Below are 22884 nucleotides of genomic sequence, written 5' to 3'. Positions count from 1 at the left end.
GTGGAGTTGCCAGCCCAGGGCCGCACAGCAAGATAGCCAGTCTGGGATGGGAACCCACTCGTCTGACCCCGCAGCTTGACCGCAGGAACCATGCTGCCTTCATTCTTGGACCCTGTCGGCCCTGGCTGTGAAGCGGGAGGTGAAGTGATGGGGTAGCAGAGGAAGCAGCTTCACCACCTCCCTTGAATCCCTGGCTCCTCAACTTTCTTGTCTGTCTCCTCACCTTTCTTGTCTGTCTCCTCTCTCCTCCAGGCAGCCGTCCCTGAATGCCCCTGCCTGCATCCCCTTGCCCAGTCTGGCTTCCTGGCACTCAGCATGGCTGCTGTTGAGTCCACATTGTGCAATGATTGGCCGATGATCTGTCTCTCTTGCCACACAGGCTTGCATGACAGAGACCTAAAATGTCCCCGACTGAACTCTCGCTCTACATGCTCCCCCTACCCCCAAACCACAGTATTTCCTGTCTCAGTAAAAGTGACCTCCATCCTGCCGGTGTCTTGGGCCAAACACCAAGGAGTCGACCTCCACTCCCTTCTCTCACCCCCAACATCCCATCCACCCGCAAATCCTGTGGACTGTGCCTTCAAAGTCCATTTAGAGTCTGACCATTTCTCCCACTCCCATGTCACTACCCTGATTGAGTCCACCATCATCTCCCACCTAGACTCATTCAGGCAACCCCTCCCTGAGCTCCCTTCATCCCTCCCCAGTTTAGTCACTCAGTTGTATCCGACTCTTTGCAACCCCATGGACTGCAGCATGCCAAGGCCTCCCTGTCCATCACCAACTCCCGGAGTTTACCCAAACTCATGTCCATTGAGTCGGTGATGCCATCCAACCTCTGTCGTCCCCTTCTCCTTCTGCCTTCAATCTTTCCCAACATCAGGGTCTTTTCCATTTAGTCAGCTCTTTGCATCAGGTGGCCCAAGTATTGGAGTTTCAGCTTCAACATCAGTCTTTCCAATGAACACTCAGGACTGATATCCTTTAGGATGGACTGGTTGGATCTCCTTGCAGTCCAAGGGACTCTCAAGAGTCTTCTCCAGCACCACAGTTCAAAAGCATCAATTCTTTGGCGCTCAGCTTGCTCTATAGTCCAACTCTCACATCCATATGTGACTACTGGAAAAACCATAGCCTTAACTAGACAGAACAACTCCAGTCCGCCCAGATGGAAAGCTTGAACTTAATCCTCATTGGGGACATTTATGGAGCACATGGTGTCTGCTGGGCCCTGGGCCAGAGAGGCCTTTACAGGTATTCTCTTATTTAAATCATCCTAGTAGCTCTTCAGAGAAGGCAATAGCAACCCACTCCAGTACTCTTGCCTGGAAAATCCCATGGATGGAGGAGCCTGCTAGGCTGCAGTCCATGGGGTCGCGGAGGGTCGGACACGACTGAGCGACTTCACTTTCACTTTTCACTTTCATGCATTGGAGAAGGAAATGGCAACCCACTCCAGTGTTCTTGCCTGGAGAATTCCAGGGACGGGGGAGCCTGGTGGGCTGCTGTCTATGGGGTCGCACAGAGTCAGACACGACTGAAGCGACTCAGCAGCAGCAGCAGCAGCAGCTCTTCGGTAGGCACCATCTGACCCATTTAACAGATGAGTACAACTGAGGCCACTGCAGGTAGTGGGTGATTTGCCTGTGGACACAGTTTCTGAGTAGACTTGTTCGATTTCTCCAGACAGCTTCTCCATCTGCCCTGGCACGCAGCCGGGTGGCCAGCCCTGGCTGGTTGGCAGCGGGCAGATGAGCCCTAGGCCCGTCCGAGCAGCCTCTTCCTCTTTCCTCAGCAGACATGAAATGATTTGTGTGGCTGTCACCATTCCTCCCTCTGGGACGCTGACTTCCTTGTTAGCCTGATGTGGTGGGAAGTTCTGCAAAGAGAAAAAGGGGAACTGGGGCATTTGTGCAGAGCTGAGTACAGGATTCTAGGTCTGCGTCGCGTGTCTTGTGGCTGGTGGCCTGGGGCGAGGCTCGGGGCAGCGGGGCACTGCCTTGCCCGCTGGTGTCTCGGCAGACTCCTGCCTTCCTTCAGTCATTCATTCTCTGACATCTGTATTCCCGAGGACTTGGCCCCAGGCCCTGGGCCATGGGTTGGGACATCGCTTCAGCAGGCAGAGTCCAGCCCTGCCGATGGATGCCTGGCATCTCGTGTTGCAGCGACCAGGCTGGCTCATCAGCAGGAATGGTTCTGCCGCAGAGTGTAGACTGATAACCTCTCGTCCCTTCCTGGGGGTGTGGGTGCCCTGCCGGGCCATCCCTTGTGCCACCCGAGAAACCCAGGCCTTCTGGAACTCTGACTTTGCTCAGTGATGTGGTTGGACAAGTCATTTAAAAAAAATTTCATGTTTAATTGGAGGATGATGGCTTTACGATGTTGTGCTGGTTTCTCCTGTACCAATGTGAATCAGCTCTAAGTATACATAGATCCCCTCCCTCTTGAGCCTCCTTCCGCCACTGCATCCTAGTCCTCTGGGTCATCACAGAGCTCTGAGCAGAGCTCCCGACAGTATACAGCAGGTTCCGCCAGCAATCTGTTTCACACATGGTGGTTAGAGTACATATGTGAGTGCTGCTCTCTCAATTCATCCCACCCTCTCCGTCCCCAGCTGTGTCCACAAATCATTTTTGTAGGAAAATTGAGCACGGGTGGTGGTGATGATGATCAAACATGCATTCCCTGCATGGTCATCCCCAGCACACAGGGGCATGGTGGGCGTCACAGGAGTTCACGTTGGTGAATCACTCAGGACAGCATCTAGCAATGAAGTCAGTTTCCAGTGAGCGTCCGCCACAGAGGCTTTGCTGTCCGGGCCTCCGCGTCTCTGTAATGCGATGGGACTTCACCTCTGATAAGACTCTATCTCGTGGCTGTTGACATCATTTGGGGGCAATCGGTTGGTGCAGACCCTTCGGTGAAACATTTAGCAGAGTGTTCATGAGGCTCCCAAATGTGATATCCTGGGACCCCCTGGATCTCACACCGATATTGGAGACTGAGAAAAAGTCCAAAGCATAGAGGGGGGAAAGCCCCAGACACTTAAGTACCATGATGTTCATCAAAGCACCGTGGGTGAGAACTCAACACTGGAAACAACCTAAATGTCCCCAAATGGGGAAATGGCAAGGTGACCAGGCACGCCCCCTTCTCCAACTGTCGCAGACAAAGAAGGTGACATGCCTGATTATGTACAGCTTGTGACGACATCTGTGCCTTCAAAAGGACGCAGAGAAAAACTGTTGAAGGTGACATACCAAAGCATTAATGAACTGTGCAGTTGGAATGTGTGATTTCCAATTTTCTTATCATGCTTTTATCAGGTTTTGCCTTGAAAGGCCACTGTACACATTCAAACCATAAGAATAGACTCTAGTCTAATCTTACTGCTAGATTAGATCTAGCACTTTCTAGGGCTTCCCTGGTGGCTCAGACGGTAAAGAATCCTCCCGCAATGTGGGAGACCTGGGTTCCATCCCTGGGTTGGAAGATCCCCTGGAGGATTCCATGCACAGAGGAGCCTGGCAGGCTACAGTCCGTGAACAAATTCCACTTCACCTGTGCTTTCTAAACCTCAGAGCCTGCTCAGGCACCTGGGAAAGTGTATGACAAAGTAGATGCCCAGGCTCCACCCATCCCACTGCACTGGGGCCTCTGAGTAGCAGGGCCCAGGAATTGGCTCAGTCTGATCTTGGCTGTTTGTCAGGATTCTCTCTGTCTTCCTCTTCCCAGCAGCCCTCCTTGCTTGCCTACATGTTCCCGAGTTCCCCATGCTCCCTCGAGCCCTGGAGAGGATCTGGGAGCTTCTACAAAGGCACAAGTTACCTGACTTTCCCATACCTCTTGAGTCAGATTAGCACTTCCTGGTACACCTCTTGGGCAAATGTGTCTTTTGAAAAGCTCCCTGGGTCATTTTTATGCCACTCTTTGGACATCAAACCCCCTAACCTAGGGATTGCCCCCACTTGGCCTTTAAAATCAGACTTCTAGTTGTACTTTAATATTATTTTATTTTTTCTTTTCATATATATATATATATGTATGTCCTTTTGGCTGCATTGGGTCTTCATTGCAGTGTGCAGACTTTTTTCTACTTGTGCTGTGCGCGGGCTTCTCCAGCTGTGGCATGTGGGCTTAGTTGCCCCTCAGCATGTGGGACCTTAGTTCCCTGAGCAGGGATCAAACTCATGACCCCTGCATTGGAAGGTGGATTCTTAACCACTCGGACCCTACCAGGCAAGTCCCATGTGCCTCAATTTTAAATTATAAAGACCACACGTGCTCATAACATTGAAAAGGACTGAAATGCTGCAGAAAATTATAAGGAAGTCAGTCCTGTGATCAGCGTGTAGTTTGTATCTACGAGTAATTTATTGAGCACCTACTGTGTACCAGGGGCTGGGGATGCAGCAGTGCACGAGACAGGCAAGATACTCATCCTCACTGGGCTTATGATGAAGCTAGTCAACAAAGACATTACATAAGGAAGTTCGACAGGGTTCACTTCAGTTCAGTTCAGTTGCTCAGTCGTGTCTGACTCTTTGCGACCCCATGAACCGCAGCACGCCAGGCCTCCCTGTCCATCACCAACTGCCGGAGTCCACCCAAACTCTTGTCCATTGAGTCGGTAATGCCATCCAACCATTTCATCCTTTGTCATCCCCTTCTCCTTCTGCCCTCGATCTTTCCCAGCATCAGGGTCTTTTCAAATGAGTCAGCTCTTCACATCAGGTGGCCAAAGTATTGGAGTTTCAGCTTCAACATCAGTCCTTCCAATGAACACCCAGGACTGATCTCCTTAAGGATTGACTGGTTGGGTCTCCTTGCAGCCCAAGGGACTCTCAAGAGTTTTTTCCAACGCCACAGTACAAAAGCATCAATTCTTGTAGTAGGTGATAAATACTATGCAAAAAAAAAGAATGAAGCAAGGTAAGAGGTGGGGTACCTTAGCAGCAGCATTTTCCAGGAGTGATGACGCTTAAACTACAGGGAGGCCTGGCGTGCTGTGGTCCATGGGGTTGCAAAGAGTCAGACATGACTGAGCGACAGATACGTTCTTGGAACATCAGAGTGGCCCTGTGCACAGGAGGAGCGGGGGAGAAGGGAGGCAGAGGGGTTGGGGAGTAGAGTTGTGTCAAGCCCCTGAGGAGTCTGGTTATATTCTGAGAGTGGCAGGCACCTTGGGAAGGTTTTAAACAGGGGAAAGCACCAGGCAGCGGTCTGTGAACATGTGGGGTGTGCCAAGTGCTGGGGCTCCTGGAGGTGCCCCTCAAGCAACGATCGAGCAAGCATTTGAGGATGTCTCGGTGCCCGTGATGGGTGTGGGCGTCTGTCAAACACCAGGAGAAGATCCCGCTCTAGTGTTGGAGGTGCTTCCCCGTTCAGTGGGGAGCCTCCTGCCTTCCCTCCCCAGCACTACCACTCTGACCTTTTGGAACCTCCAAGCAGTCTTCCTGTTCTTGCATCTTCTCGGAAGCAGAGCCGTGGGGCAGTGAGGGTGTGTGCACGCATGTGTGTGTGTGTGCGTGTGTGTGTGTAGCAGCTTGTCTCTGGTAACAGGCCTCACCGAAGCCAGGGCCGCGTGGGAGGGGGGACTCGGTTTGCCTGAAGTGTGTGCGTGTGCGTGTGTGTGTAGCAGCTTGTCTCTGGTAACAGGCCTCACCGAAGCCGGGGCCGCGTGGGAGGGGGACTCGGTTTTGCCTGAAGTGTGTGCGTGTGCGTGTGTGTGTAGCAGCTTGTCTCTGGTAACAGGCCTCGCCGAAGCCGGGGCCGCGTGGGAGGGGGACTCGGTTTTTGCCTGAAGTGCAGTGGGTGTGTTGGCTGCCAGAACCTGGGAGCCGCGTGTGTGGGCAGGTGGATGAACCAGGGTGGAAGGGAACCATCTCCTTTCCATCACTTTGCCGGAAAAATAAAGTTTGGAGTAATTTTGAGAGCAGTGTGACTACACCCGTTTAAGTACACAGGTCTTGCGTGCACATCTCCGTGACTGTTGCTTGCTCTTCACCACCAGGCCAAGATCTAGAACGTGCTGACCCCAGAGGTCACTTCAGGCCCCTTGCTGGTCAGCACCTGGAGACAAAAAGTAACCTGTTTGGTGTTCTGCTGAGAAAAGTAGCCGGTTTGGTCATCTCTGTCATCAGAGATGCTCTTGGCAGTTCGCTGGCTTCTGCAGCAGCGCGGTCCCACGGGGCCCACCCTTCTGTGTCTCTGGCCTCTTTGGCTCGGCCACTGTTCTTAGGACACGCCCGTGTCGTCCTGTGTGTGCGCGGTTCTTCTTTTGATTGCAGAGTTGTATTCCATTTTGTGAATACACTACAATCTGTGCATCCACTCGCCTGCTGGCGGACATCTGTGCTTTTTTAAAATACGAGTTTTTATTGTGCTCCTTTCCCGGTGCTAAGCACTTTCTATGTAATGTTTCCTTTAATCTTCCAAAGAACCCTAAGAGATAGAAGCTCTTATTTACCCTGTATTACAGATGTAGAAACAGAGGCTCAGAGGCTTATGTAACTTCCCTTCCTTTCTTCTCTTAATAATTATTTTTTGAGCATCGTGTATCTGCCTCGCACCAGTCTAAGTTCTGTGGAGACGGCAGTGATCCAGACACACAGAAATCCATTCCACTGATGAGAAAGAACCACTCATTAGTGTATAAAATAGCATGGAGTCTGTGATAACTGCTTTATAAAGAATGAAAGCAAGATGTGGAGGGGGAGAGTGTCTTCCTCCGTAATAACCTGGGGGAAGAGCCAGGCTGAGGGAATAGCACATGCAAAGGCCCCGAGGCGGGGACAAGCCTGGAGAGTCACAGGAAAAGGCAGACTAGCTGGTATGGTTGAAGGGGAGTGAGACACCCCGTTTCGGGGCAAGTATGAGGAAAATATATTGTAATCTGCGTGTTGGGGGTGGGGGCTTTCTTCTCTCATCAAAGATTGACAGATAAAAATAATATCAGTGATGGGAGTGTATGTGCTGGCATTTCATGAGGCCTCACTCTTGTGCGAGGCTGAAGCTGAGGTTCATTATCTGTGTCATCTTCTCGAGGTAGGTGTCTGAATCTCCGGTTACAGAAGAGGAAGCCGAGGTTAACACGTAGGTACCTTCCGCACTGGTAGGTGGGACCTTGAACCAGAGCCTCCCCTTGCCCTCCTTTCTCCTCCCTCACGGGGTCCCTGGGCGGTGGGTGAGGCCCCCAGCGAAGGACCTGTCAGAAGACTCCCTTGGGGGAACCTTGGTGACCTGTCAGTCTGTGGGCCCGGGGAGGCCCAGTCTCCCCAGATCACCTCGCTAGTGGGCATCATTTCTTATAATCCTCACGGTGATCCTTGAGGCAGTCTTACTGTTCTTCTTTTTGCTTTTGGCTGTGGTGTGCGATATGCAGGATCTTAGTTCCCTGACCAGGGATCGAACCTGTGCCCCTTGCAGTGGAAGGGTGGAGTCCTAACCACTGCACCGCCAGGGACTTCCCATGCTGTTCCTGTTTTCTAGATGAGGAAACAGCCCCAGAGGAAGGACCGTCTCTCTCTCTCTCTCTCATTCATTTGCTTATTTTCACTTATTCATTCAGAAATACATTAAATGCCAGGTGCTAAGTGCTGCGGGGGCGGGTAACCATGAATAAAACAGAGTGAGTGCAGCAGGAATAAAGCTGTGGCTCAGCAAGACCTCTTGGAGCTCTGGTGAGGGAGACAGGCCTTACTTGAATAATCTCATAGGTTACATTGTAGCTGTGGTGGCTCTAAGAAGGGTTTACGGAGCTGCTGGGGCCTGAACGTGGGCTTTGAGCTGGTTGAGAAGTCAGGCAAGGTGAACTGATATTAACTGGGTTAAAGGAGGGCCATGAGCGTTGTGGTTGGAGGGAATAGCACGTGCAAAGGCCCAGGGGCCGGAGCAATCTCCACGTCTTTTCAGAACAGCCTGAAGAGCCTGAAGGCTTGGTGGCAGTGGTGAGGAGGGGTCCTGCATGGCCGTTTTGCTTGTTATCCTCAGAACGGTGGGTAACCATTGGTAGGCCTGGTAGGACCTGGGGTGACCACATTTGCATTTTGTAAAGGTCTCCTTTGTGACTTGCCTGTGGTCACTCCAGCCTGAGTGCCTCACTGACCTTGGCCTCCCAACTCCTGGTCATCCCACTGGGCCACACCACTCCCTGACCCCCAACTAAATTCTTCCACCTTTTGAACCCAAGTGGCAATCTAGTCCTGTAGGAAAGAGTCTGGACTCTGGAGCTCCAGGGGCCTGGGCTCAGTCCTGGCTCCCTCCTTTCCTCCCTGTCATGCCCTTGACAAATGTCCTGACTTCTCCCAGGTTCCATTTCCTTGTCTGTGAACAGGACTACAGCAGTCACCTCCTCATAGACTCGGCGTTGGCATACAGGAAGCACTTAATTCATGTTGCAGCTGGTTCTGGTGTTCTTACTCCACTGGAAACACAAACATGGTATAGGTCAGATAACTCGGTGTCTGAGGTTTCCAGCATCTGATCTCACTAAATGGCTTCTTGCTTTCTAAACTTGGGAACTGAATAGAGCCTGGCAGTTAAGGAGAGTTGATATTATTATAATTATTTTGATAATTTTTGTTATCAGACCACCTGTCCTTAATGAATTTGTTAACAGAGACCATCAGTTGTGGGGAAAGAGGACATATCACAGCTTACTAATTAGAAGACTGAATAGAAATGTGTGAAATGTGTAGCTATGCTATGTAATAGTAACTATTAATATTATATATTCATAGGGCTGGGCTTCCCGGGTGGCGCTAGTGGTAAAGAACCTCCCTGCCAGGGCAGGAGATGTAAGAGACTCGGGTTTGATTCCTGGATTGGGACAATCCCCTGGAGGAGGGCATGGCAATCTTGCCTGGATAATTCCACGGACAGAGGAGGCTGGTGGGCTACAATCCATAGGGTCGCAGAGAGTCAGACTCAACTAAAGTGACTTATCACGCATGCACACATTCATAGGGCTTCCCGGGTGGCTCAGTGGTAAAGAAGTGCTTGCCAGTGCAGGAGACTTGGGTTCGATCCTTAGGTGGGAGAGATCCCCTGGAGGAGAAAATGGCAACCTAATCCAGTATTCTTGCTTGGAAAATTCCATGGACAGAGAAGTCTGGTAGGCTTTAGTCCATGGGGTCACAAAAGAGGTTGGACACGACTTAATGCAGCTGAGCACACACACACACACACACATTATGTATTCATAATAATTAACAGTGGAGTATTAGGATTGTGCTAGGCTGTTGATGAAGATACCTGTGTCTCCAGGTAGGTGGTTGTATCAGTTTCCCTTTGCTGCTATAACAAATTGCTACAAAATTGGTGACTTAAAACAACACAGATTTATTATCTTAGGTTTCTGGATGTCAGATGTCTGAAATGGGACTTAAAGGGCTAAAATCAAGGTGTTGCCAGGGCTGTTTTCCCTCTGGCAGTTCTAGGGGCTCATGCCCTGACTTGCTTTTCCAGTTTCTAGGGGTTGCCTGCTCTCCTCGGCTCCTGGCCCCATCCATCTTCATAGCCAGGGATGACTGGTCTTTCTCACGCTGCATCATCCTGACACTCATTCTCCTGCATCCTTCTTTCTCTTTAAGGATCCTGTGTCCTCAAAGGGCCCAGCTGGATGATCTGGGATAATTTCCCCATCTCAAGATTCTTGACCAGATCACATCTGCAGAACCCTTTTTCGCCATGTAAGATCATATATCCGCAGGTTCGGGGATTAGGACGCGGACATCTCTGGGGAGTCCTGATGCAGCTGACCTCGGTGGTCAGGGGCAGCAGGGGCCTGTCTGTCCCCCGGTATCCACAGGCTCCCCTGGCAACATCTCCCTCCCTTCGTCTCCTGGACCTGCAAGGCCAGAGGCAGTGCTGGATCACGGGGACCTAGGCACAACTAGGGGAGAGGACTTCAATGGTGTGGCCGCATTGAGAGTCGGATTGGGTGGGTCGTTGGTCAGGGACGCTGAGAGCACAAGCCTAGGTCAGAGGGAAACAGCGGAAGGCCAGTGTCCAGACTGGTGGCCCAGTGGTCAGATCCCAGCTCTGTCTGCTTAGCTGTGTGCTCTGGGACTGGCCCTTCATCCACTGAGAACCTCAGTCTCCTTTTCTTTTCTTAAAAAGTTGTTTCTTTTTCAAATAATCATATATATTTAATTATTTTTTCTTTTTTTTTGGTGTGGACTGTTATTAAAGTCTTTTTTGGACTTGTTACAGTGTTGCTTCTATTTTATGTTTTGTTTTTTTTTTTTGCTAAGAAGCACGTGGGGTCTTAGCTCCCCAACCAGGGATGGAACCCATACTCTCTGCATTGGCAGTGAGGAGTCTTAACCACTGGACCGCCAGGGAAGTTCCTGTTTTTTTCTTTTTCCGCACTGTGTAGTTTGCAGGATCCTAGTTCCCCGATCAGAGACTGAATCCACACACCCTGTCATTACAGGAGTGAGGGGTCTTAACCACTGGACTGCCAGGGAAGTCCTATCCATCTCCTTTTCCGAAAGACAGGGCTGAGGGTGTCTGGGATAAGGCAGTGTGTGGGAAGCAGTGGGGACCTTGCTGACATGCCCTAAAATGAAGACCCCAGACTCCCATGCGAGCAGTACAGGTCTGTGCTCTGGAGCCTGCCCTGCAGTCAGCAGCCTCTTTGAGCCCCTGAATCCCTTCCCGGGGGCCTGAGCAGGCTCTGGGAAAAACAAACCGGAGGAAACCTCCACGCTGAGACCCCCGCCCTGGCGGTCCCGAGTGCCACTATCTTTACATTCTCTCACTTTTGTGTATTGTTTCCTGACTTTGCAAAGACAATTCTTCACAAGCCAAGAAGTGGTGGGGGGAAATCGCTCCCCCCAGCAGCCCAAGTCACAATTGTTTGGGGAGATGGAAAAAAAAGCTGGGCGGAGGAAAAAACAAAACCTCTTGAAAGTCATTGTCCTCAGATGTCAAGTGTCAGCCCCGCGGAGAGGAGAGCGCATTCCACCCATTGTCCTTCCACAGACAGGCACGGGGTCCCCAGGACGTCCAGCCGCCCCGCCCTGCATCCTGGGGCCCCCGAGTGACTTGGTTTGCTTTGTCTGGGACATTCCGGCGGGAAATACCACCCAGAGCGGAGCCCGTTCCCAGCCACCGCTGTCTCGGTCACTGTGGGCTTTTCCTCGAAGCCGCCCGCCCATCTGCGTCTCCAGATGAGTGTGGGCTGACGCTGATAATACATTGTCTGCTTTCCGAAGGCACTTCATCCTAACTCGTCAAGGTCTCACCATGCCCCTGTGAGCCAGGCACCGTGTGTGTGTATGTGCAACAGCTTGTTGAAATATAATTCACGTATCATACAGTTTAGCCACGTAAAGTGTGTGCTTCAGTGGTTTTTAGTATATTGACAGAATTGTGCCATCACCAGCTACCTAAGGACATTTTCATCACTCCCGCCGCCCCCCCCAGGAAACTCCATACCCCTTAGCAGTCAGGTACCATTTTTGAATCTGCATTTTTGCAGAGAAAGAAACTGAGTGAGGCTGCCCAGTGTCACGTGGCCAGTAAATGTCAGAGCCAGGATTTGTACTCAGAATACTTGGCTTTGGAGACATGTTCTTAACGATGATGTAATTGGTGGTTCTTGATGGGGCTGCATAGGGGGCGTGGGGGGTGGGGTAGACTTTGCCCCCTCCCCGCTGCAGGAGGTATTGGGCAATGTTTGGAAACATTTCTGGTTGTCACAGTTGAGGGTGGGGTTTGCTACTGGTGTCTGGAGGACAGAGGCCAGGGATGCCACTAAACGTCCTGTAATACAGAGGACAGCCCCCCTCCCCGCCCGCACGGAAGGATTATCTGCTCCAGTGTCAGTGGTTCAGAGCTTGAGATGCTCTGCTCTTAATCCCATTCTGATGAGTCCATTCTTTAGGTAAAAAGACTAGGGGCTCATAGAGGTGGGGAAGAAGTTGGCGTTGGAATAGGAAGGATCTCAGATCATGTTGTGGGTGGGGGTGGTAACAGCAAGGGGAGAGACGTGCTCCGCAGTGTGGAGAAGACTCAGCAGGAAAGAAGCCGGTGCTCCATTGGCGATGTCTGCCCCGGTTGCTGGTACGGGGAGCGTGCGTAGGCTTCACCTCTGCCAGGTCTAGGACTCTGGTCTCACACTTAAATGCCCATGAGGCCAGGTGGGAGGAAGATGAGTGCAGCAGCAGGCTGGCTGGTAGCAAACAGAGCAGAGCTCGCGGGAGTGAATTCGGTGGCTGCCGCGCTCTTATCTGGCTGTGGCCCTCAGGACTTTGGAGACCTGTGGTCAGCTTTCTCAAGAGAAGCTCACACCTAAGATTTTAATGGGAAATCTGATGTTCAAACCCAAGCCCGGATTTCCTCAAAGCCCATTGCTGGTCACACTAGACATGCCTGTGGGCCACCACTTTGAGACCTTTGAGAGGGAACTGTATCTCGGTAGCGTGTTGCAGCCACGGCGTGAATCATGGTTGAAGGCATGGCATGTTGAGGGTGAGTTCAGGGAGACTGCAGGCTAGGCTGCAGCCCCTGGGGTGGAGTCTGTGTGGGGAAGAGTGTTGGTTTCTCCTCTGTGGCCCCCCCGCCCCCCTCCCCTACTATTGCATCAGCCCTGTTCACAACAGGTTGTAGCAACTCAGGTTTTGCTTGGACTTCCTCCATGGTCGCAGATGTGATGGGGCTGGGTGAAAACTGGGGACCTTTTCTTGGGGCCTGGAAGCTGGGTAGTGGGTTGTTGTTGTTTGGTTGGTAAGTCATGTTTCACTCTTTTGTGACCCCATGGACTATAGCCCACCAGGCTCCTCTGTCCTTGGGATTTCCCAGCTAAGAGTACTGGAGTGGGTTGCCATTTCCTTCTTCAGGGGATCTTCCTGACCCAGGGATTAAACCCAAGTCTCCTGTATTCGCAAGTGGATTCTTTACCACTGAACCACCAGGGAAGCCCCCGGGCGGTGAGTATCAGGAGTCTTTTCCAGATGACTAATTGATTAGTCAGTTAAACTCTTATTTGTCAAGGATCTTCTGTGCTAAATCAAGTCCCAGTCTCTCTGAGGGTACAACAGTGACCTAGACGTATCATCAGAGCCTTTCTGGAACCCATATTCCAGTGGACTAGAGAGACAGTAGACATAATGCGCAGTGACGGGTGCTGTGAAGAAAACAGGCCAGAAGGAGGGTCAGGTATTGTTTTTAGGTTGGTCTCAGACCGATTGAATGTGCCTCAGGGCCTTTGCACTGACTGTTCCCACTACTCAGAAAGCCCTTCCCTCGGATACCTGTAAAGCTGCTTCTTCACTTGTTTTTCCAGGTATCTGCTCAGATGCTATCTCCTCCAAGAGGCTTTCTCTGAGCATCTCTCAAACACTCCCTCATTCCATCTCTCTCTGGTCCCTCATCTTGCTTTATGTTTCTTCATAATGCTCGTCCTCACCTGCCATGTTATTTTAAAATCTGTCTGAGCGCTGAAGAATTGATGCTTTTGAACTGTGGTGTTGGAGAAGACTCTTGAGAGTCCCTTGGACTGCAAGGAGATCCAACCAGTCCATCCTAAAGGAAATCAGTTCTGAATATTCATTAGAAGGACTGATGCTGAAGCTGAAACTCCAATACTTTGGTCACCTGATGCGAAGAACTGACTTATTGGAAAAGACCCTGATGATGGGAAAGATTGAAGGCAGGAGGAGAAGGGGACGACAGAGGATGAGATGGTTGGTTGGCATCACCAACTCGATGGACATGAGTTTGGGCAAGCTCCGGGAGTTGGTGATGGACAGGGAAGCCTGGTGTGCTGCAGCCCATGGGGTTGCAGAGTCAGACACGACTGAACGACTGTACTAATAGTCTTGCCACCGCTCCATGAGGGCAGATTCGGTCTGATTTGTTCATTTACTGATGTGTCATGGGCTCCTAGCGCAGTGCCTGGCACTTGGTAGGTGGGCAGTGTGCGTTGAGTAAATAGGCGAGTGCAGGAGTGACTCGATCCCCCCATGGAGAGGTCATGTCTGTGTCTCCAGCACCCAGTTCCATGTTGGGCACACAGTAAGTCTGGGGTCACGCTAGTTGGTGTGGGTGGCGTGACAGCCTTCCCCCAAGAATGTAATCATAAGCAAGTTCCCGTTTCCTCACAGGCCAGCCCACTTCTCTCCGCCAGCCTCTGTGCCACTTCTTCCAGGAAGTCTTCAGAGTTAGTTTTTACCTGCATCATCTTGCTTACGCCCTCAGCTACTGCCTCTTTTTTTTTTTTTTTTTTTCCGGATGAAGAAATAGACTCCGAGGAAGAAGTTCAGTGACTCTGAGGTCACGTGGTTGCCAGGCGGATGCAGCAGGGTGGCAAGTGCGGGGGAAGGCAGTGGCTGGTTTTGCATGGCAGCGAGAAGGATGTGGTGACACTGTACAGTCTGTGAAGTCCCCCTGCCACCAGTTCACTGCACCCTGGAGATGGTGAAGCAATCGATAGAAAGACTGTTTTTAGGATGAAAAAGACAACAAGTCAACAAACATAGGATAAATACAAGGAGATCTGTAAGTGGGGTTGGTCCAATTCCAGAAGTTTCCTTAGGAAACACAATGGGTTCATGTCTGTCTCCCTATCAGCTCAAGGTGGGGCTGGGGAGGTTATACCAGCAGATGCTCGACTGAGCCCTCACTGTGTACCAGGCACCACTCAAAGTGCCTGATGTGTGTGTTGGCATCGGTAATCCTCGCTGGATTCCTGTGTACCCATTTTACAGAGGAGGAAACTGAGGCAGAAAGAGGTGAAGTCAGTTGCTTGAGGTCACATAGTTCATCAGTGGCTCTGGAAGAGGCCTGATGAAAGAGGGTGCTTGCAGACGAGAGAGTGCAGAGGTTTTCGATCTCAGCCAGAGTGATGGTGGTGACTGTGGGTGGAGGATGCTCTCATGTTCCACCCCAGGCTGTGGAAGTGCCAGGCTGGCTCCTGGGGCACCGAGCCAGGGGGAGCACCTTCCTGGGGGCCCTGGTGGTTTCCAGAGTCAACACAGAGAAGGACGGGTGGGCAGCTCAGAGGCCCCGCTGCAGAAGGACAGCCTGGTTTTGTCTCTGCCAGTGGGCACTACTTGCTCTGCATGGGGACATCTGCCCCCCAGGAGGAGAATGCAGACTAGCCTTCTTGATGCTAGAAGTGACTAGCCACTTGAAGCAGAAGTGATAATCAGGCTGGGCAGGGGCGAGCCTGGAATGTGGAATAACCTCTCCTATCCAATTTTTTTTTTTTAAAGCATGTATTTATGTTACAAAATGACTTTTGATTTCAAAGTAGAAATTTGGGAAAAAACAGAAATGAAGGAGAAAATTGAAATTACTTATCATTCCACTCTCAGAGTTAGCTTCCATGGCTAGTGATAAAACCCACACATTAGTGCCTTAAATGATATGGAATTTTCCTTCTTACTGAATTATAGGCTTCCCAGGATAGATGTGTTGGCTCCACTGTAATTAGGGACATAAGCTCCTTCTGTATTGCTGGTCTATCTTCAATCCCTGGCTTTTACCTCATGGTATAAGATGGTTGCTTGACCTCCAGGCATCACATTTGCTATCCAGTCAGCAGGAAGGAGGAATAGCAAGAGAATGCCGGTCCGTTCTTCCCCTCATCCCCAAGGATACTTCCGCTTCCAGTGTATGTAATCCACTCCTGCCTCTCCCAAACTTAGTCGTGGGACCACATGTAGTTGCAAAGGAAACTGCAAAATATAGTCTGTATTCTAAGATCTGGAGAAGAAGAGACCAGACATTAGGGAACAGTTAGTAATCTTGGCTGTATTCTCACACAGCTTAGGGTATTTCGTTCCACACTTTTTCTTTTCTGTGCCTATGTAGAAATTATTTAACCAAAAAGGAGATTATATTTTATGCACTCTTCTGTAACTTGGGTTTTTTTTCTAAGATACATTCACACCCTTTTTTCTGTGTCACTCTATGGACTTCTGCAAACCATTTTTCATGTGATGATCCTTTTGCCAAGATGGACAGCTTATCTAACTAAACCCCAAGTGTTAGAATTTAAAATCAGATACTAAAGTTAAATCTTGATGCCACGTGTGAGATTTAGCTACTCCAATAGGATAAATGCTAGAGTGGATGGAGGAAAGGATTTGCTGGAGTCACTGTGCTTTTGGGGGTCTTCCCAAACTCTGGCCTTTGTGGGGCTGCTTAGTGCAGGCTGTACAAAGGCCCTTTCTGTTGTTGTTATTATTATTATTTTTTTAAATTTATTTTTATTTGGAGGATAATTGCTTTACAGTGTTGCGTTGGTTTCTGCCATTCAACAACGTGAATCAGCCCTAAGTATGCTGCTGTTGTTATTCAGTCAGTCGTGTCCGACTCTATGCGACCCCACGGACTGCAGCACGCCAGGCCTCCTTGTCCGTCACCAGCTCCGGAGCTTGTTCAAACTCATGCCCATCGAGTCAGTGATGCCATCCAGTCATCTCATCCTCTGTTGTCTCCTTGTCCTCCTGCCCTCAATCTTTCCCAGCATCAGGGTCTTTTCCAATGAATCAGCTCTTCGCATCAGGTGGCCCAAGTTTTGGAGCTTCAGCTTCAGCATCAGTCCTTCTAATGGATATTCAGAACTGATTTCCTTTAGGATGGACTGGTTGGATCTCCTTGCAGTCCAAGGGACTCTCAAGAGTCTTCTCCAACACCACAGTTCAAAAGCATCAATTCTTCAGCGCTCAGCCTTCTTTAGGGTCCATCTCTCACATCCGTACATGACTACTGGAAAAACCATAGCTTTGACTAGATGGACATTTGTCAGCAAAGTGATTTCTCTGCTTTTTAATATGCCATCTAGTTTTGTCACAGCTTTTCTTCCAAGGAGCAAGCGTCACTTAATAAAGTAAAATGCTGTTGTTAGTATTACTTTATTACTGTTACTTGGATTCATGGCTGTTCTGTGACACTCTGCTTCCCTGGACCCTGGACCACCCAGATCACCCAGGGATTTGGGGTCCTCAGGACACCCCCTTTCCTGTCTTTGTTATGGTCTGGGGGCTGCTGTTCCCCTGGGCCCCTCAGGTTTCGCCATATGTCTGGTGAGGTCACCCCAGTCAAGGCAGGGATGTCCTTGGGGGCAGGCGGGCCGCCTCCCCTTAGTGATCAGGTTGCCGGTGGCCATCTCAGAGAGCATCTTTGAGGCCTCCTTCTCTCCTTTTTCATCTCCAGGGAGAGAATTTTCTTCCCAAGGCTGTGGCCATGGGTTCCAGTATGACAGCTCCCCAGTAGCACCCCAGAGGGCAGCTGCTACCTGTCTGCTGCTTGCGTGGTTTGTCCTGTTCAGTTACTGAGTGCTGTTGTGTGTTGGAAATGGGTTGGAGACTCATCACCGGGCCAGACTGCCTGGGTTCGAGGCCCAGCTCTGCTACCTCCTAGCTGCGTGGCTTCGGGTAAGCTCTTTACTACACCGGGCCTCAGTTCCCTCCTCTGTAAAATGGGCACAGTTATAGTAGGGCCGAACTCCTAGCATTGTTTGAGGATGAAAAACACTTAGATCTAACATCTGTCATACAGTAAGGCTCAAAGGTGTAAGGTAGGGTAACAATTGCAAAGGAATGGGGTCGCACAGAGTCGGACACGACTGAAGCGACTTAGCAGCAGCAGCAGCAGTAGATCTATCATTGTTATTATTATACTTTTCAATGCTGTACCTGTTACTTCTGGAACCTGTTCTGGGCCCCTTCCCAAGAACAGTGTGTCGTCAAGCAGGTGACTGGTGTGGGGCCCACGTGCCTCAGTTTCCTTGTTTGTCTTTGCGGCCTGCTCTGCATGTGAGAGAGGGGCCTCAGACCCAGCAATGTGGGTGCTGGTGGCCGAGGTGGTGCGGGGATGCACCCCAGGGATAAGAACCAAGGGGTGTGGGTGGAGTGTGGGCGGTACGTGTTGCCAAGTGCAAGGGTCGATGTGGGCCAAAGGTGGAGGGTGCGATGTGGAGTGAGAAAAGCAAGTTGCTGAAAACACATCACTTATAGAAGTGTTGTAAACTCGCAAAACAGTGTTCTTTATTGCTTCTCAATTCACACGTGCCCAGTGAGTGGGCGCAGGCCTGTGTGGCGGCGAGGAGCATGCGTCCAGGGCAGTCGGTGCCTTGCAGGATGAGCAGGTACCCAGGTAGCTCACCTCACTCTGTAATGACTCCTTTCTTTCTGCATCTGCACTGAGGGCTTGATATTCACAAGGCACGTGGATAAAGTGCCTTGATCTCAGGTGCCCGCAGATAAGGCTTTGAATACGCATTCGCCTGTGTAACTGCCGCTCAGATCAAGAAGTAGAATATTTCCAGCTCCTCCCATCCCAGTCCCACCCACGGCTCTCCCTTGTGTCCCTTCCCAGTCTATACCTCCTCTGGACTTGATGAATTTCGTTTAGAAAATGGTTTAAAGCAAATTTGTTGTTGTTCAGTCGCTCAGTCGTGTCCAGCTCTTTGCGACCCCATGGACTGCAGCACACCAGGCTTCCCTGTCCGTCACCAAGTCCTGGAGTTTACTCAAACACATGTCCATTGAGTCAGTAATGCCGTCCAACCATCTCATCCTCTGTTGTCCTCTTCTCCTCCTGCCTTCAGTCTTTCCCAGCATTGACATGGTTTGACACAATGCTGAGAAGATTTTCCAAAACTGGGTAGTGATATGTTTGTGGGTGTTAAATTTTTCTCTAACTGTTTGGGGATCCTTGATGTATTTCATCATCATCATCATCATAAAAGAGAAGAGGAGGACTTGCCGAGAGGCAGGGACGCGACCCGGGGAGGGTACTGGATGGACATGGCATAGACAAAGACGCCCAGGCCGGGGTGGGTTGCAGGCAGCCCTGGGACTCCCGAGAGCAGGCTCGTCTCTAAGGGAGGTTTCCAAGATGGGAGATGTTTTTGGCCAAGTGTTCCAAAACTGTCAAGGTTTGGACACGGACTCGCCCTAGAAGGTGCCTCTCAGCACCCCGCCCTCACAAAGGGCATCGGCGCCCACCTGGAAAAGCCAATGGTGCCTTGGGCAGCACGCGGGCCGGATTCAGAGCCCCTGCCTGCCCATTCTTTCTGGGCCACGAGCCGCGATCGTGCCCAGCACACCAGCCTGTTTGCGGCTCCTCTGTGGGTGGCCCGAGCCTCGCTTTGTCCCAGCACGATCGCGGTGGCCGTGCTCTTGTGGGGAAAGTGGGGCAGGAAGCCCCGATCTAGGCCAGCCGCGCCGCGCTCCCAGCTTCCTGCTCTGCCCAATGTGCCGGGTGAGGCTGCCTTGTCCTCCGGCCCCGTCTGGAGAGGCTGGAGGCCGGACTTCCCGGCAGCATCACAAGCCCTGGAAAAACATCCTTTGGGAACTTCTGTCTGCTGACCACCCCCGACCTGTTGTCTTTTAAAAAGAAGGATCATCAGTCTTCCACGTGGCCCAAGCTGAGCTTCCTGCGATGTGTCAGGCACTGTGCCAGGCAGGTTTTAGCCCTTCCTTTGATTCCTGAGGGCTTATTGTGTGCCAGGAGCAGGTCTAGGCCCCAAGGGTCCAGCTGGGAAGAAGACTGGCAAGGACCCTGCCCTCATGGAGCTCCCATTCGCTTTATCCTAATACATTCTGAAAGCCGGGTTGGTATCACTATGATCCACGTATCTTGGAAGAGTAAACTGAGACACGGGGCTTCCCAGGTGGCGCTAGTGGTAAAGAAGCCCCCTGCCAATGCAGGAGACATAAGAGACCCACGTGCTATCCCTGGGTAGGGAAGGTCCCCTGGAGGAAGGAATGGCCACTCACTCCAGTATTCATACCTGGAGAATCCCGTTGACAGAGGAGCCTGGTGGGCTATGGTCCATAAGTTTGCAAAGAGTCGGACACAACTGAAGCGACTTAACACGCACACACGCAAACTGAGACTCAAAGAGACCAATGCACTTTCCTGAGGTCACACAGCAGGAAGGAGGAGGAATGCAGTTTAAAGCCAAATCATTGGTTTCCAAGCCTGACCTTTGTTCTTGGATTGGGGTAAAGGTTTCATCCCAACCATGCTCCCTTATTTTTGCCTTTCATCTAGGAGCTGGTGTAGATTGCTTGATCTCAGTCTTTTTGTCTGACAAATGGGCTCTTAATAAAACGTCTCTCTGCAGTACAGGAGACCCGGGTTCGATCCCTGGGTTGGGAGGATCCCCTGGAGAAGGAAATGGCAACCCACTCCAGTACTCTTGCCTGGAGAATCCCATGGATGAAGGAGTGTGGTAGGCTGCAGTCCATGGGGTCACCAAGAGTCGGTCAGGACTGAGCGACTTCACTAATGCAAGATGAGAAGGTGATAAGTACATGAAGACAAGGTGGGCATCCTGGAGGAGGTGACATTTGAGCTAAGGAATGATGAATGAGAAGGAGCTGGTCCAGAACAGATGGGAGAACATATCCTGCCAGTGGGAGCAGCATGTGCAAAGGTCCTGAGGCAGGGGCATGCCTGGCAGGTGGAAGGAATAGAGAGATTAAAGATGTGGCTGAAGATTATTGAGGTGTGAGGTGGAGATGGAGGGCTGGAAGGTGAGTTCAGAGAGATTAACTAGTCCATGGGGGCCTTATGGACTGTGGGAAGATGTGATTTTTTTTTTCCTAAGTATATTGAGTAGCCATGGAGAATTTTAGGATCCCTCAGGCTGTGTGTATGGTAAAAGGAACAGGGGGGAGGGGATTGCAGTCCAGGCAGAAGGTGATGGTGACTTGGGCCAGGCAGGTGACTGAGGATGTAGGGAGAAATGGTCTGATTTAAAAAACAAGTTGAAGGTGAAGCTGTGATAGCATTTGCTGATGGATGGAAATGAAGTGTGAGAGAAAGAGGGGGTCGAGGATGACTGGGGGGCTTTGGTTGGAGATCCTGAATGGCAGAGGTGCCATTTGTCAGGCTGGGAAGGGCTTGGTGCTGTGTGGGTTTGGAGGGAAGTTCAGGAACTAGGTTTGGGATGTGTTAAGTTTGAGATAGCCCTTGGACGTCTGGCCTTCCCTGGTGGCTCAGATGGTAAAGAATCCATTTGCCAATGTAGGAAACCTGAGTTCTATCCCTGGGTTGGGAAGATCCCCTGGAGAAGGGCATGGCAACCCACTTCAGTATTCTGGCCTGGAGGATCCCAAGGGACTGAGGAGCTTGATGGGCCACAGTCCATGGAGGTCACACAGAGTCGGACACGGCTGAGTGACTGATGCTGACCCGGACATCTAGGTGGAGTTGTCCAGTTGTCAGGAATCCAGCTGAGTCCAGAATATACACTTGGGCTACACTTGGGCTGCAGGGACTGGTTGCAAATGCATCACAGTGAGTGTGGGCAGAGCGGCAAGCCCACCTTGCTGTTCCCAACTTTCCTCTCTGAGACCTGCCCTGTGGAGCGCCGGTGAGTGTCTTCCTGGGAGAGGAGAGTCCGCAGGCGCCCAGGCTGCTGTGACATCCGTGGATGTCCTTTTGGGTGATGGGAAAGGATCTGACAGCCGCCTCTCTGCCCGCCTGCCCCGCTTCGCTCCGTCCTGGGCCGTCCCCTCCAGCTTCCCCACTCAGAGGTGTCCCCTGTGTTCCACACACGTGCGGTGGTGAGGGTGACCGGCAGGCCACCGTGCCATCTCCTGATCTGTGGACCGTGAAGTTGTTTTCACAGGGGGTTCCTTGTGGCTGTTGCCAGGTCAGCCTGGGGCAAGTCCTGGGGTCGGGGCAAACCTCAGTCTCCCTCAGGGGCTGGCTTTCATCCCCTCCCCACCCAAGTCCATTCCCCTGACTTCTCAGCAGCGCGTCCGTCCCACCCAACCAGGGCCAGGCCACTGTCATTGCTCATCAGCGTGGCTGCACCCCTCCACTCTGGTCCCCAGCGTTCGTGCTCAACCCCTGAAACCTAGTTCTTTGCAAAAACAGATGGCTCTTCTGCCACCATTTAAAAGCTGGGAGGGACTTCTCTGGATGGTCTAGCAATTAGGACTCCGTGCTTCCTCTGCAGGGGCATGAGTTTGATCCCTGGTCAGGGAACTGATATCCCATATGCTGTGCAGCATGGCCAGAAAGCAAAACCACAACAAAACCCCCAAATGCTTTAAAAATAATAATAATAATAAAAGCTGGGAGACTTTGCTTTAAAAAAAAACCCCTAATTTCTGGCTTCTCTTGGGGAAAAAAAAATAATAACTCCTCCAGGACATCTGGCGATCCTGGGCCTGCTGCCTCCGACGTGGCCGCACTTCAAGGGGGTGAACGGCCGCCCCCCGCAGTGGTCGTGTGTTTACCTGTTCCCCACGATCCCCCCTGCCAGGCCCCGCCTTTACTGTCTCACATCACAGAAGGGGGAAATGATTTCTCTGTTCCAAGCCCTTGAAAAAAGTGGCAGAATGACTGAGGTTCATCCACGCAGTAGCATTCTGGGCAGCCATGAAAGGAGAATGAGGATGTTGCCTGGGTTATGATATGGAGGGATCTTTAAGTTCAGTGGAAAAAGGAGGTCCAGGGCATCCTGTGTATGCTGCTATCTTTTGGTGTGAGTAAAGGGCAAAACAGGAATACACGTGTGTGTGTGTATGCATAAATTTATATATGTGTTTATTCTTTCCTAGCTTTATCGGGTATAATTGACATGTGACATTGTGTAAATTTAAGGTGTACCACCTGCTTCTGTACACTTAAATATTGCAAAATGATTGCCGTCATAGCGCAGCTTTAAGTGTGTAATTCAGTATTATTTCCTGTAATTGCTCTTCTGTACACTAGAATCCCAGAATTTATTTTTCTAATAACGGAAACTTGGTACTTTTTGACCAACACATGTATGTTTATTTGGAAGTTTTCACAACACACAAGGAGCTGTGGTTCCTGTGGGGGAGGGAGGGACTAGATGGGTGGGGGCTGGGGTGTCGGAAACCCACTTTTCCAATTTTGACTATATATATATAT

The 22884-nt window shown here is 51.0% G+C and overlaps 1 protein-coding gene and 1 long non-coding RNA gene across 3 annotated transcripts in view; both read left to right on the top strand.

Annotated features, from left to right (window-relative positions):
• PREX1 (phosphatidylinositol-3,4,5-trisphosphate dependent Rac exchange factor 1) overlaps window positions 1–22884 on the top strand; it is a 181152-nt gene that overhangs the window by 52215 nt on the left and 106053 nt on the right. The window lies entirely within an intron of this gene.
• Window positions 239–22788, top strand: LOC112449342 (uncharacterized). The gene is made up of 3 exons (XR_009497029.1): window positions 239–12941; window positions 14118–14511; window positions 16253–22788. It is a non-coding gene; the product is annotated as an uncharacterized lncRNA (long non-coding RNA).

The sequence above is a fragment of the Bos taurus genome, chromosome 13 (genome assembly GCF_002263795.3).
Source record: "Bos taurus isolate L1 Dominette 01449 registration number 42190680 breed Hereford chromosome 13, ARS-UCD2.0, whole genome shotgun sequence".
In the NCBI taxonomy this organism is placed as follows: domain Eukaryota; kingdom Metazoa; phylum Chordata; class Mammalia; order Artiodactyla; family Bovidae; genus Bos; species Bos taurus.
This window is presented reverse-complemented; position numbering and strand designations above follow the sequence as displayed.